This window comes from Galeopterus variegatus, unplaced genomic scaffold (genome assembly GCF_000696425.1).
Source record: "Galeopterus variegatus unplaced genomic scaffold, G_variegatus-3.0.2 Scaffold2884, whole genome shotgun sequence".
Taxonomy (NCBI): domain Eukaryota; kingdom Metazoa; phylum Chordata; class Mammalia; order Dermoptera; family Cynocephalidae; genus Galeopterus; species Galeopterus variegatus.
Window position 1 is genome coordinate 100,449 of NW_007728995.1, and position 9,161 is coordinate 109,609.

Below are 9,161 nucleotides of genomic sequence, written 5' to 3' on the forward strand. Positions count from 1 at the left end.
CACCACGTTTCTGTTCTAGCCTATGGTTAACTTTGAACGAGTCACCAAGAATCCAAAGAACCAACTGAATATTAAGGACTCCCAAATGTCTTTTTCTTTCTTTCTTTCCTTCCTTTCTTTCTTCCTTCCTTTCTTCCTTTCTTTCTTTCTCTTTTCTTTTCTTCCCCCCCTCTCTCTCTCTCTTTCTTTCTTTCCCTTTTCTTTCTTTTTTTTTTTTAGTTCCCACTGATGAGTGAGGACATGCAGTATTTCTGCCTGGCTTATTTCACTTAATTTTCTCTAAGTTCATCTATGTTGCTGCAAATGGCAGTATTCCATTCTTTTTTATGGAAGAGTAGAATCCACTTTGTAAATATACCACATTTTCCTTATCCAATCATCCATCCATGGACATTTAGGTTTGTTCCAACTCTTGGCTATTATAAATAGAGCTGTGATAATCATGGGGTGCAAGTCTCCCTTCAGCATGATTATTGGGAGTACATCCAGAAATGGAATTGCTGGATTGTATGGCAGTTCTGTCTGTAGTCGTTTGAGGAATCTCCATACCATTTTCCATAATGGCCACCAATTTACCGTCCCACCAACAGCGTAGGAGAGTTCCCTTTCCTCTGCATCCTCACCAACATTTGTTATTCTCTGTCTTTGTGATAGTAGTCAGTCTACCTGAGGTGAGATGATACCTCAGTGTGGTTTTGATTTTCATTTCCCTGATGCTTAGTGATATGCTCAATATCAGTTAGTGATATCCTCAATATCACTTAGTGATATGCTCAATATAATCGATGTGTGTACGGCCATTTGTGTATCTTACTTTGGAAATGTCTATTAAGCTTCTTTGCCCAATTTTCAACTGGGTTATCTCTTTGGTTTAACTGTTAAGTTGTTTGAGTTCCTTCCATATTCTGGATATTAATTGTTTGTTGAATGCATACCTTCCTAATATTTTCTTCCACTGTGTAGGTTGTCTTTTTGCCCTGTAGTTTCTTTTGTTGTGTAGAAGCTATTTAGTTTGATATAATCCTATTCATTTATTTTTCTTTTTGTTGCCTGTGCTTCTGGGGTCATATTCATAAAGAAATTTTGCCCATTCCTACTTCCTGCAGTGTTTGCCTTATGTTTTCTTTTACGAGTTTTATTGTTCTTAAGTCTTTAATCCATTTTGAGTTGATTTTGGTATATGTCAAGAGGTACAGGTCTAGTTTCATTCTTCTACACATGGATGTCCAGTTTTTCCAGCCCCATTTACAGAAGAGGCAGTCTTTCCCCTGATGTATGTTCTTGGTGCCTTTGTCAAAGACCAGTTGGCTGAAAGTTTGTGGGTTTATTTCTGGGTTCTCCATTCTATTCCATTGGTCCAAGTGTCTATTTTTATGTCAGTACCATCCTGTATTAGTTACTATTGCTTTGTAGTGTAATTTGAAGTCATGTAGTATAATGCCTCTGTATCTATTATTTTTTTCCTCAGGATTGCATTGGCTATTTGGGTTTTTTTGTTGTTCCATATAAATTAGGATTGTTTTTGCTATTTCTGTGAAGAATGCCATTGGTATTTTGATGGGGATTGCATTGAATCAGTAGATCCCTTTGGGTAATATGGACATTTTCACAATGTTAGTTCTTCCAATCCAAGAGAATAGAATGTCTTTCCATCTTTTTGTGTCCTCTTTAATTTCTTATTAATTTTATTTATTATCTATTTAATTTCTCTTTAACTTCCTCCTCTTTCAACAGTGATTTGTAGTTCTTGTAGAGATCTTTCACCTCCATGGTTAAACTTATTTTAACCTAGGTATTTTATTTTGTTTGACTATTGTAAATAGGCTAGCTTTCTTGATTTCTTTTTCTGCTAGTTTGTTGTTGGTGTATCAAAATGCTACTGATTTTTGCATGCTGATTTTGTATGCTGCAACATTGCTGAAATCATTTATCAACTGTAAGAGTTTTTTGTAGCCTTTAGGGTTTTCTATGTATAGGATCATGTCATCTGCAAACAGGGATAATTTGACTTCATATTTTCCAATCTGGATGACCTTTATTTCTTTCTGTTACCTGAGTTCTCTAGCTAGTACTTTCAATACTATGTTAAATTGGAGTGGTGAAAGTGAGCATCCTTGTCTTTTTCCATTCTTAAGCTGAAAGCTTTTCCCCATTCAGTATAATATTGGTGGTGGGTTTCTCAAATATGGCTTTTATTGTGTTGAGATACTTTCCTACAATACCTAATTTGCTGAGTCTTTATCATGAAGGGATGTTGAATTTCATCAAATGCTTTTTCTGTATCTATTGTGATAATCATGTGGTTTCTGTCCTTAATTTTGTCATTGTGGTGTATCACATTTATTGACTTGCATATATTGAACTATCCTTGCATCTCTGAGATGAATCCCACTTGAACATGGTGTGTGTGTGTGTGTGTGTGTGTGTATATATATATATATATATTTTTTTTTTTTAATGTGTTGCTGTATTCTATTTGCTGATATTTTATTGAGGGTTTTTGTGTCTATGTTCCTCAGATGTATTGGCCTATAGTTTTCTTTTTTTGTTGTATCTTTGTCTGGTTTTGGTATCAGGGTGATGCTGTCCTCATAGAATGAGTTTGGGAGAATGGCCTCTGTTTCAATTTTTAAATTGATTTGTCTTCTTATCAGTTAGTTGTAGGAATTTTTAAAATATATATATATATATTCTTGATACAAATTTGTCAGAGATGTGACTCAAAATATTTCTTCCTATCTGTGGCTTATTTTTTCATTTTTTAAATGGTCTCTTTTGAATGGCTAAAGTTTTAATATTGATGAAATCTAATTCATAAATATTTTCTTTTATGCATCATGCTTTTGTGTATAAAAGCATTGTATATAAAAAATCTTTGTCCACCCCAAGTTCTTGTTTTCTACCAACATTTTATAGTTTCAGCTACTAATTTAAGTGGTTAAGCTATTTTGAGTTAATTTTTGTGTATGGTATGAGGTAAGGGTCTAAGTTTATCTTTTTACTTGGGAAAATCCACGTGTTGAAAAGACTATTCCTTCTCTACTGAATTGTTTTGACATTTTTGTAAAATAATCAATTTATCAGAAATATAAGTGTTTATTGCTAGACTCTCAATTCTGTTCCCTCAGTTATATGTGTATTTTAAATATTGGACCACACTGTCTTGATTACAATAGTTTTGTAATACGTTTTGAAATCAGGAAGAGCAAGTCCTTTAACTTTGTTTTCAGAGATTTTTGGATGTTAAGAGTTTCTGTAGTTTTTTGATATAGTATCATCAGTAAGATTTCAGTTAATGATAATAGTTGTGTAACAACATTTGAGCCCCTTGGTATCAGACAGAAGCAGAGGGGAAACTCAGCAATATATGAGTATCTCAAATACATATTTATATATTTTTAAATGTTGATATCTTAAACCTAGTAGATATAAATATAATTAAAAGGATATTTCTCAAGAATTATTTTGGCCACTTTAGTTAACCAAGTGGACTTTTAATAGGAGTGTTAATTGATTATTTTCCTCGTAATTTGAGTAATAGTAAACTATAAATTAAAGACCAAACATTTGTCTTAGTCAAAGTAGTTATATTTATAAAAATCAACGATGTTCAGTGTGTTGGACCCTCTTAATCTGTTATTATGTGGATTTTTAATAAGGCCTGAGTAACAAAGAGTTTTGTTTTGAATACTCGGAAAGGCTGGATAACAAATTTAATGGTTAGAAGAATGGTCTGTGAAGAAAAAAAAGCACAAAAATGTTTAGCATGAGAGGAAAGAAGTTAGAAAAAGAAAATAGAAAAAAATACAAATTCAAATAGAAATTCATTGTCATGATCAAGAATCTTTAATGAGTGCTCTGAGAGAATGCTGCAGATCCTTATGTCAAATGTCATTTTCTTAATCCATGAAAGGAGCTGTGTACTCCTAGAACACACTGGTTTGGAAGGCCTTTTATCGAGTGTCAGTGTCAAGCTAGGACTGGGTCTGGAGCTCACAGACCCCTCAAGCCCATCATCCAGACTGGGTCACAAACCCTTCATACACAGTTCTCTGACCTAGGTAACCAGCAAAAAGTTGTTTGGAGCTGTAGGTTTGAGAGCATGCCTGCATGGGGCAGATGCCAGAGGCAGTAAATGCCAGCCAAGTGGTGGTGCCGTGCATGTGTACTAACTTCACCCACACACAACTTGTTTACAAAGAATGCACTGCACCACCCCCAACTGGACCTAAGGTGAGAGGGCCTGATTAAATTATTCTATTTTCCCAACAATACACCCCATTCAGGGTCCCTCACCATACAATCTACGCATTCAGAATCTTCTGTGACATTCCCTTAGCAAGGATAAATGACCCTTACATTTACATAACCTATTATCTATTCAATATGCCTTAAGGTTTGTCCTTAGGGCTTGTAGTTCTGTCCTTTTAACTATTAGCCACATATGTCCGATTGGTAGTCGACACTGGTGTGATTTTCCATGGGAATCCTGCAGTCATACTGATGGGAAGTTCAATTCATTAGAACAACAGTCAGGGTCAGGTGTCCATTGGTATTAGAAGGCCAGGTTGTAAGAGTCTAAATGTGTTTATAATGGGGATCATGTGTCCATTTGTCTTGGCACTTAAAAATCATATTTGTGATTAATAGAATCTGAAATGATCCTTTCCAGTGTATTTTCAAGGCTGATATTTGTTGCTAAATATTTTAGTATATTTAGTCTTTCAGTTCTATATAAGGTACAGATATATTGGGTGATGTCCTTTTTGTAACTGTCACTTGCATCTAATATGTATATTACTTTGTATGTAGTATTGTAACAGCCTGAACAAAAGTGACTCCCTTTTGTTAAACTTTTGAATTTGAAAACTTGTTCTCTCCTATAACCCAAACCACATAGCCTGTGGCTAATTGCCAGAACATAATGACTCTTGCTCTCACATTGTACACAAATAATTAGAGAAAAAAATGATTAACCCAGATGGCCATTCTTTAGTAGCTTGCTAACCTGATCTTATTTGAGAATAACAGGAACTGAACCCAAGGAGGATGAAGTATGATGCTGGTCAACTCCCACCCAGAAAGTTCCCTGAAGATTATCTGAAACATTCAAGCATGTCCGCACATCCCCACTTGGGCACCATGGATCAACTTTCCACCACAGACCCCTATAAAACCCTTTGGCAAACCTGGGAGAGGTGGAGACAATCTTTGAGACATAAGTCTGCCATTTCCCCAGGATGTGACTTCCTGATTAAAAGCTACTTTGTCTCTCAATTATTGGCTATTGAGCCCTGAGCAAACAGAACTTTGGGGTCTCAGTAACAGTACTAGTTATCTGATACTATCTAGCAAGATTAGAATGTACTGAGATAGAATTTTTCAGAAGAAAAGTCAGGACAAATTCATATGGTGAGAGTTTATGAGGATTTATAGGTACATATCATAGCATCATAATCATTTGGTTTGGGGTAAAACTGCAGGCCAGAGAATGTTAAGATCTCTTAAAAACTTAGACAATTTTGATTTTAAATTACCATTAGCTCATTTCATCTTCTTAGGGCTTTGGGAAAATGTTTCTCTTTAATGAAGGCATTTTTCCTTTAGTGTATTTAAAGTATTTTACTTAGAAACTGTTTTTATTTCAAGAGATCATTGAAATTTTTCTTAAGAAAAATTCCACAGCTTTAAAAAAAGTAAAATTTATTTTTAAATGTGTAAATGGCCTTTCAGGTGGGGATTTGAGCTCTAACATAGCTTGACCATTTTTCAGTTTATGATAATTGCAGATAAAATAAGATTTGGTAACTCATTGATTCAAGTAGGTAAAAGAAAACCTCATCAACATTTTTGTAAAATTTAAACAAATCTGACCTGACCTAGTCATTGGGACTATTTGCTGTTCTTGTTGTTTCATAAATAAAAAATCTGGAAGTGGTTTTGAGTGGCTCCAAACTGTATGTGACAGTTTTGAGATGGCATTAACTTTTTCTTTTGAGGAAGTTTCTTGTATTTGAATACTTTTTTCCTATGTTGAGATCAGATTAAACTATTAATACCACTTGTTTATATAACAGGGTATTTAATTTAATATAGGCTTTAATTTTAATAAGTGACTTTTTTCTTTGGGAGTTATCATGTTGCCCATAAGCAATCCTGCTTTGTATTTTAAATTTTAATCAAGACCTCTCATTCATAGTTTATTATTCATAGCATGTAGGAATTATGAACAAATCCTAAAGCATATGTGCTATCAGCATTAATGTTAGCTCTTAAACCTCTAGCAAAGTAGTATACAACTATCAGAATATTTTCATAGAATGAACTATTAGTAACAGAAAATATTTAGAAGTTGCAGTGTAGTTGTAAAATACATGCTATAACTATTAGGACTGTCATAAGTTTTGAACATCACTCAAGCTAGAATATGGCATGTTTAGAGATGGAATAATTTTAGAAAGTCATGGTACTTCTCTTTGGCATGTTTGAAGCAGTACATAAAATATATGGGTACTAACATAAAGAATATCAAATACATATGATTAAAGTATCATTCTTTATCTTATAACATGAGGGACTAAACCTTTGTGGTTACTTGGTGGCCATCCAAGAAACCAAAAACTTGTTTAGATTTAGAAGATATCTTACCATTTTTTACATAGAAAAAAAAACTTGGTATTACATTAAGATGTGAGATAAAGTGTCTAAGAAAAGAAAATGTTTACAGTCTTAGTTTGGCATGAAAATATTTAACATAAATACAGTAGCAAATAAAAGTGACAAACTAGATAAAAAGATATTAAATGAACACAATAGCAAATCATTTTGTTATAATAATTTGTCATTTTGTTAAAATGATTTAAATCATTATTGAACCCACTACAGTGTCAATAATTTATATTAATTTAAACCTTTAATCAAAGCAACTCACTTTTCTTTCCATCACAGGCATAAAGAAAACCAAAAGCAGGTAACAGAGGAACAAACAATCTCACTAAACAAAAATTATATATCTCTTTCAAAGGGGCAAAAAAGTTCTACATTAATGTTACCCCAAAACAACTCTGTTTGTTTATTCTGTTAATTAATGGACATTCTAACATGTAGGCTAGAAAGTGTAGAAACTTAGTTCTGCATTCTCTCCTTAGAACGTATGGAAAAAAATAAGCCTTTAAAGTTAAAAGGAGGTCTTGAAATCATCAGTTAAACGGATACACTGAATCCATGTAATTTGAAGTTTTAAATGATTGTTTTAATAAAAAATTACCTATAACAGTTTTAGATAGTTGAATGCATAATTTTATAATTTTATAATCTTAAAGTGATGTTACATTAAATTCAATAAAACCATTAAATGATACTTACAAAACTTAAACTATGTTATTTTTTAAAACAATTATAAACCTAAGATTGTATGAACTAGAACATTATGCTAACGTATTTACAAGGAGGAAGATGTAGAACAGTTTTTATGTTGAAATTATTAATGAGCCTAATTTCAAAAAAAATACTTAATGGATAACACATAAATATTTTCTCTACATAATTACATATATAAAAACTTTAAAATTTTTTAAAAATAATGCTCTTTTATTGTGTGTATTATCTGATCACATGGTCAAATAACCAAAGCTATTAGGTTCAAAATTTTTTTTATCTCTGAGTTATAATTTGAGCAAAAAAAGAATAAACAAATGTTAAAGAACCAAGGCAGCATTTAATGCAAAAGGGTATAGAAATCTATACCCTTAGAAATCTATGTTTCTTTTATTTCAGCTTGATATAAGCACTTTGTCCTTATAAATCAATCACAGCTTCATTGCACCTTAAGGTAAATTATATTTTAATTAATTACCTCCCTCTATATGAAGACAAGGAATACTGATTTGTTTGCTAAAAAAATTATATTTATAAAAACTGAAAATTTTATCAACTCTCATGCAAATTAGACAAGTAAACGTAATAGAGCACGATTTAAAGTAGAAACAGAAGCACTCATATGTATTAAAAGAGATAATGACATGTAACTAGATATCAAATATCATTAGATCCCTTTGGAAGCCTCTTTGATGAGGAACCTTAGTATTATTGTAATTCCCTTTTGAGTTTGGGAGGGCATTCTTTTTCTTCAATGTTGATGTTCCTTAACAAAATAACATTAGTTTCCATCAGCTTTTCATTAAAGAATTACTTAGCTTAAGGTTGGGGGAATGCTAAATCTTGATTTATATAGATGTAGAAAACCCTTATTTTTCTTTTTTTAAAAAATGAATTTATTTATTTTTTAATTGACCTGTATTGATTATACATATTTATGGGATATGGAGTAATATTTCAATACATGTATACAATAAGTGATAATCAAATCAGGGTAGTTAGCACATTCATCACCATAAAAATTTAGCGTTTCTTTGTGATGAGACTAAGCACCTCTCTGCTAGCCATTTGAGAACATATGATAAATTATTGTTAATTATAGGTGATGGATCTTGGACATGACCAGTGCCATTTTGCACACAATAAGCACGAAATAGTCACCAGCCCCTCCCTTTGTAAGAAACCCCATCATTTCTGAGAAACAGAAACCCTTTTGCTTCCACAAGGGTGCAATTCTCCACCCTGGTTGCATAGTTTCTGCATTAGCATAATGCCCCTCCTTGACTGGATCAGCCAGCCCTTGGTGCCCTATATAAGCTCTGCCACCCCCACACCTGGTGCTGTCCTCCATTTGAGGGCAGCCCCAGTTGCCCTCCACTTTGAACACAGCCCAGCAGATTCTTTTCCTTTAATAAAGCTCGATTGGTACCTGGCGTTTCAGCTCACTTTCTTTCAATAGGTACCTAGCACTACACTGTACACCATTAGGACTTATTTTTTTCTATCTAGTTGTGATTTGTATCCATTAACCAAACGCTCCCTATCTCCCCCCCCCACCTCCTCAGCCTCTAATAACTGTAATTCTAATCTATATTTCTAAAAGTTCAACTTTGTTTTTTTAGCTCCCAACATGTGAGTGAGAACATGTGGTATTTATTTTTCTATGCCCGATATCTGACTTATTTCACTTAATGTAATGTCTTTCAGGCTCATCCATGACCAATTTGAAATATTATAAGCTTTCTTTCTCTTTCACTTAGCTGTTTTTTTCATTTTTGGTTTTA